This window comes from Ictidomys tridecemlineatus, chromosome 13 (genome assembly GCF_052094955.1).
Source record: "Ictidomys tridecemlineatus isolate mIctTri1 chromosome 13, mIctTri1.hap1, whole genome shotgun sequence".
In the NCBI taxonomy this organism is placed as follows: domain Eukaryota; kingdom Metazoa; phylum Chordata; class Mammalia; order Rodentia; family Sciuridae; genus Ictidomys; species Ictidomys tridecemlineatus.
In genome coordinates, this window is record NC_135489.1 from 75,298,317 (window position 1) to 75,305,856 (window position 7,540).

At 38.1% G+C, this 7,540-nt stretch overlaps 1 pseudogene; it reads right to left on the reverse strand.

The window, feature by feature from the left end:
- LOC144369702 (cadherin-19-like) overlaps nucleotides 1–7,280 on the reverse strand; it is a 33,889-nt pseudogene extending 26,609 nt beyond the window's left edge.
- Between the last annotated feature and the right edge of the window lie 260 nt (nucleotides 7,281–7,540).

The following is a 7,540-nucleotide window of genomic DNA, read 5'->3' on the forward strand; positions in this document are numbered from 1 at the left end:
TTATTTGGGGTATGCAGAAGAATAATCTCACAAAAGCATCCATGTTCTAATATCTCTGATTCCATAAGTTTACTACCTACAGCCGCAAAAGTGAATAAAAGTGAATAAAAGCACTTTACACCTAAGCCACAACCCCAGCCAACAAAATCAACAAAATTCATTTTTTTTTTAAATCAGAAATACCTGTTGTGGGTTCAACAGAAAAATAGGCTTGCCCTTGTCATAAGTTGTACAGGAGACCTGCATTATTGCCACTTGTAGGATCATCAGCGTCACTTGCTGTTACCTGGATGACGAATGTTCCTGAAGGAAAAGCACATATTGACAGGAAATTAAGACTTCAATATTATTAAATATGAGTTCAATTCTGCAAAGCACTTTTCATTAGCAAGGAAGATCATACTATAAAACAAGATCCTAGTTTACCTGTTTTCTCTGAATTATTGAAGTAATGTTATTTTACAGACAAGGAACATAACCCTATATAAACTAGCCCTAATTCTTCTACGCATTATAGAACTTCAGATGCAGATCCATAACATGTCAAATATTAAGCAGTTTACTATAATGTATAATCCATAATCTTTCCAAGATGTGTTATTATTGGAAATTTTTTTTAAAAATACTTGAAAATGCTTTTCATCAAAAATCTTAATGTGGCCGGTACCTCAAACAATTGCAGAATGTTGACAAATATTGATAAAGATTATTGAAATGAGCTTGAAAGAATATCCAGTGGAGGCTAAGAATAATGATTAGGCCTGTTTCAGTTCTTTCCTCTGTACCTATTTTCTTTGAGGAATAAAAAGCAAAACAAAATCTAGTTGATATTAATAAAGTAAGCCTTCTTTCTAACTTCAGTATTAATCAATACAACCATGTGAAATAATTATTTGTGCATTTACTCTAAATGCTCAAGTGCAAAAATATTTGCATAAAATATTGAGCTTTGAAATCATATCTATACAAATGAAATTGAGCATTACCAATTTCATCAAAATCTACGTTTGTTGAAACACAATATGCACTCTCAAAAAGAATGATCATACAATGGTACAAAATCCAATAAGCTCTGTGATTTTCTTTAGAACTAGTATTATTAATTTCCCCATCACTAACCCTGGACCATGGCATGTGCCTGTAATCCCAGGCACTAGGGAGGCTGAGATATGAGGATCACAAATTCAAGGCCAGCCTCAGAACATTAGAGAGGCTCTAAGCAACTGAGTGAAACCTTGTCTCAAAATGAAAAATAAAACAAAAAGGGCTAGGGTGTGGTCAGTGGAGAAACACCCCTGGGTTCAATTCCCCTTAGCAAAAAAAAAAAAAAAAAAAAGAAAGTAAGAAATAAAGAAATTTCCAACACAATCCTATTGTATAAACTGGGACACCCTAATAGGAATTGCTTCTATACTTCAAACTGGGGGTGGACCTCAGTATTATGCATTTGTCACTATTTGTATTAGTTCTTTTATTTATTTATTTTTTGTTTCTAAAAGCTTTTTATTTTATTTATTTATTTATTTATTTTATTGTTGGTCGTTTAAAACATTACACAGTTCTTAATACATCATCTTTCACAGTTTGATTCAAGTGGGTTATGAACTCCCAACTTTACCCCGTAAACAGATTGCTGTTTCACATCAGTTACCCTAGAAAGGCAATATGTCAATCAATGGAAGGGTAACTGATGTATTAGTTCTTTTAATGTTATCTACAACATTTATTTTAGTATCAAATAGCATATTTTACCAAAGAATCCCTTCTTGTTACATAATTTTAATTAGGCAACACTTTCACAGGGTTGAAATAAAACTAGAATAATAAAATACATGAAAAGAAAAATTTACCTACCCCTTCCAATGCTTAATTATTCCAACCACTTAACGTGTAGACACTTGTTAATTTCATATATTTTTAAGACATGCCTATACAATAATTTTGATGATTTGTTCAAATAAAATGATTCATGATTCAGAAGGAGCATTACTTTAACCAAACTGAGTTAGATTGATTGTTTCATTTACCCTTCTAAGTACACATTGAGTTAAGGAGTTAGATTCTGTTTCCAGCCCTGCTCTTTAATATCTCATTTTATTTTGAAGCTTTCTTTACTTCTAACTGAAACTTACCTCTTGAGCATCTCAATATGTCATTCCCTTGCCCTCTACAAAATGGAAAACCTAGTGTACTGTTGAGAGAGAGAGAGAGAGAGAGAGAGAAGAAATAAAACAGAGGGATCTCATGAAATTAGAAGAAAGACCAAAAAGTTGAGGAAGGAGATTGAGAGGAAGGGGGGAGGGGAAAGTATAGGGAAGTACTGAGGAATTAAATTTAACAAATTGTCTTATATGAATTATGAATATACCACAATAAATCTCACTTAAATATATAGTTATAAGGCACTAATTTAAAAATAATAATAACAATGATAATAATGCTATAAGGGAGATCAACAGAGTAGAAACAAGCATATCTTGGTGATGGAAGAGGAGAAGAAAAGGGAAGATATGGGGGAATGAGAGATGCATGTGTGAAGAGGGAATAATTAAATTTACTATTATCTATAATTATAAAGCACCAACAAAAATAAAAAAGGTCATCAATAATACATAAACATCAAAAGATTTCAGAAATATAAAATCACTTGATAACATTTTATACATTCCTATTTTGCATATAGTTAAGAATCAATTCTTCAGTCCACACGAGAATGAGAACAATCAGTAGGAGACTAACAACATGTCTTTCAATATAAAATATCCATGGTCTCCTAATCCCTTCTTTCTCATATTATCAGTTACATGCACATTAATTAAGCTAGTTCGTGTTTGTATTAGTTCTTTTAATTGGACTCTACCAGACCAAAGATTCTCTTAATCTTAAATCTTAGATGTGGATGGGACAAATAAATGATTAATTTCAACACTAATTTGTATAAGAATGCATGACATCCTTCCTTTCTTGGTCAGTAATATTAGAGATGCTTCAAGCTTGAGTCTTGAAGACCTCCTTCTACTTTAGGACATCATCCTCTGATTGTATTTATATAGTTGATGAAAACTTAAAAATTGAAATTGGCCAGATCCTTGAATCTCATCAGGAGGAATAAACAGAGAGTAGAAAAACCTTTACTTGGTTATCAAGGAGTCTAAACGTCAGTTTGCATCCCTCAGTGGAGTTAGTATTGTTTGGTCAGAGATTCTTGAGCTTTTAGGAAATAGGGAGAGCTAAATGACTAGACCCTACCAGCCCAAAGATTATCTTAAATCAATGTGTATCTAACCTGTTTCATTAGAAAAGTATGATTAGATGACTGTAGCCTCAGAATCACATTTAAATAAGACTAACTTATCAATTGTCTTACTTGTTCCAATAATAAACATAAAATATAATTGTATAATAATTTTGGTTTCTATTTTTACAATGATTACTAGTTTCAGTTGGCTGTATTACTCTTCAGAGACACTTTTTTTACAATTGAAATTGAAAATATTGGTTATGTCTTTGTAGCTAGCTTCTGAATCATTATAACTATGTCATAAAAAGTCCTTGTGAATTTAAGTTTAGCTTGATATTTGGCTATACCTATTCAAACAGGCACTCTATTTGTAGAAACTTTTTGTTAAGTAGGTGACACAGGATATCAACCTGCACTGAGTGCTTCAATTAAAAGGCATGGTTTTTAGAAGTCTTTGGAAATTGCCTTTACTAATTAGTTCTGACACAGAAAATTATAATAATAGTATACACACATACTAATAATTGTTATGTATGTGGAGCTGCACTTAAATTACATTTTGTGGCAATATTAATAAATACTAACCTATATAAAGTTATGTAAATATTTTTGAAGATTGAATTCATGATAGCATCAATAACAGAATTTCTCAGCACATAAGACTTATTCTGCCATCACTGAGAACGATCTTGTGTAAGGAAAGTGTAGCTCTGTCACTGTTGATTATGTGCATTTTATTATCAACCAAGAGTTTCACAGAAGATTGAACAAGTCTCCTACAAATACTAACTTTAACATTACAAGAAAGCTTTATTGAATGGTATTGTCACATATCACATAGAATGCTTTAATCTCTGGTGATTATGGGAGGAATCCAAATACAAAAGTATAAAGGAGAAGTAATTTTTTTTTATATGAGAGTAATTTGCTATCATGTACGTAATAAGGAAGTCAGCAACCTGTGGCAAGAGCATTTCATAATTAAAGCTTGCATTTATTACAGAATCCTAAATTAAACACATGTGGTAAAGTTTTTTATTTTACTATTTGCTGAATTCAAACTGCATATTTCAAAATAACTCATTTGTTTTAGTATGTAATATCTTGGTGTGAAATTCTATGTTATAAAGGTTAACAGACTTCTTTTAGAATGAAAATATAAATTTTCCAATAGGAAAGCTATTTAAACTTGCAGTTTTAACATGAGTACACTTGAATTAATCTCAGATAAATTTTTTGAGGTGTTTATTTGTGTAAAGAAGCATAGATTAAAGAAAGATTTTTTTTATTGTTGGTCGTTCAAAACATTACACAGTTCTTAATACATCATCTTTCACAGTTTGATTCATAAAGAAAGATTTTTACCTGTACTCTAAGTCTGTGATTTTAGTAACAATCAAATAGATATAAGGTGAATTAGAGAATTTATTGGTCAAATTCAGGATGAAAATATTAGTTTCCTTGGTTCTCCTGTTTCCACCTTTCAATGGAGACCTGATTTTATCAGTGTGAAGACTATTATTTATTCACAAGTCCTGACTGACCTATCCTCAGTGGATTTATATTTGAGAAGCAATTACTTTACAACCTAGAACCTCCAAATGAAATTCTGAAAAGAGACAGTATTTTCCTACTCGTTACCATAACTGTGCAAAGTATTCCTCAATTATTTCTGTTTTTCTGTCCATAACTATCTGGAAACTAGGTCATTTTTATTATTTTTGTGTTTTATTTTTGACACCTCAACTTTTTATAATCTGAGATAGTATAATTCAAGTCAAACAAATTAGACTGTTTAAGAAAGCAAAACATTTAGAAAGAATAGTAAAAACAATTTATCCAAGTCTAATTTATTTTCAGCTCATGTGTCTGAAGGCATAAGATTCTTTTTTTTTTAAAAAAAAAGAGAGAGTGAGAGAGGGAGAGAGAGAGAGAGAGAGAGAGAGAGAGAGAGAGAGAGAGAGAGAGAGAATTTTTAATATTTATTTTTTTAGTTCTCGGCGGACACAACATCTTTGTTGGTATGTGGTGCTGAGGATCGAACCCAGGCCACACGCATGCCAGGCATGGCGCGCTACCGCTTGAGCCACATCCCCAGCCCCCGGCATAAGATTCTTAAAATCTAATTTTCAAATGTGGTAAATTTCAACAAATAACATTTTTTTCCTGAGAAGGAATTGAAATAAATTTACATGCATTTTACATTAATTGAATTTAAATGTTTTCATGGAAAGGGCTGTAGGGTTCTGGGGCTGCAGGAGTACACACCAGGGGCTCTCCAGCCGCTGCAGGGGAGGGCGATCTCTGTCGTTTTGGGTCTGAAGGACGAGCAGGGCTCCAGTGGGAAGCCCATGTGCAGCAGGAGGGCTGTGTGAGACAGTAGCTGTGCTGGGGGGGGGGACGTCGTGAGCTGAGGATTTGCAGGGGCCAGTGTAGCCCAACAGTAAGGCAAGGTAGGAGCCTCTTGTGATATGGAATGGCTTGGGCACATGGCTGGAACCAGATTATAGAAGGATTTATCAAATGAAAGGCATTCGCTATTTATCCTAAGAGGGATAATAAGCCACCTTCAATGTGGTACCACCCCTGGCACCACATTTCTAAATACAAATTTAGAAAACAACCGTGTATGCCCTGTAAGGAACAGAGTGCTTTGGGAGGTGACTGGTGCAGCACAGGTGTCCTAACACATCTTCTGGGTGGCCAGGGCAGGAAGGGCCTGCCAGCTGACGATGAGGCCAGGTTGAGAGCAGGCCTGGGCTGAAGACAGGACGAGTTCTGCATGTCCACTGTGGTCCCTGGAGAAGCCACCCTCTGGGCTACATTTAGAGCCAAATGGTCAATGCACAGTGCCTGGGTCTTGCTCTCTAGTTTCTCAGAATGCCTCACCACCAATAGTGGCTTTTAAGAATATTTTGACTAAATTATTTAACAAGGAAAAAGAGTTCTACTAGTTCCAGAAAATTCAAGCCTTGAACACTGGGAGCAAGAGCTGGCTGGAAATCCAGCACAGGCTTGCATCAGGCACTTCCCTGGCTCATTCCCTGAATAGCACTGGACTCCTGAGGCCCTGGGAAGGCTGCACGGATGACTGACAGGAGGGCTCCTGGAGACTGTGCCTTGCAAAGCCCATCCCCAACACCAGGAGGATGGGGTACCAGGCCCCTGAGCACAGCCCAGCGTGCCTCTCATGCCTCCTGGAGCTCCATGCTCAGGATATGGGATGTGCCAGCATTCCTTGGCACCAGGACCAGGTGCTGCCACCTTCCATGTGCACCACCTTTTCCAGAGTGCAGCAGGAAAGGCCTGTCACAGGACCACCAAGTGCTGATTCAGAAGACATCCTGAGGAGCCAGCTCTCTCACGACCCTCGGGTCCCCATGGAGAAAATGCCACTGCAGTTGGGTACAGAAGTCCCACCCAGGCTAAGGCCACTGGGGCCCAGGCCTGGGCACCATCCCCGTGAGCTGCCCATTTGCGCCTCTCCATCTGGCCCTGGGTCGGCAGCATGGTGCTCACCATTCTGCTCGGCAGCTTCTTGGAACAAACGTGTGTTATGTGTTCATCATGCAGAGGGGACACTGCATGGTGGGAAACCTGACGTGTGTGTGCCCACCTCTGTGTGTGTCTGGCGTGTGTGTCTGTATCTGCATGCGTGTGTTTCCATGCAGGTCTCTGTGTGTGTCTGTGAGGGGAAAACAGGATCCTTTGCAGACCAGGGGCAGCCGCACCACCTGGCCTGTGCGCTGGACGTGGCCACGTGGACAGTTGTCCCCAGCTGTGGTTTCTTGAGGACCCCCATCTGGCTCCATAGGGATGTTTTTCTGTGTCACACCTCACACTCCAGGGCAGGGCAGCCACTGAGAGGAAGAGCAGGAGGCCTCAGGTCCAGAGGTGGAGGGCTGGTTTCCGTGTCTCCTGGGCTCCTCTCACAGGAGACTCCAAGAAGTGGCCTCAGGAAGCCGACTTTGCATTCTGGCTTTGAGAGCCTTTTTTCCTGCTTTGTTTCTGAGCCTAAAACGTGGCCACCAGAACCCATCCTGGGAGTCCCAGGAGACAAATGCTGTTCTAGAAGTTTCAAACTGTGGACTTGTGAGTTTGGGTATGTGAGTTAGAAAGAGAAAAGGAAATGAGCGTCAGCAACACTTATTTTCTGATACTGGAAGTGCCCTCTGGGACTTGGAGTCCCGCTGCAGAAAGTGCGGCCTTGGCCAAGGAGGGTGTGGCCTTCACCTGGGCACAGTCAGGAGAACCCAGGCATAGCCAGAGCTCCCACAGGAGGGGCATGGCGTGTCCGGC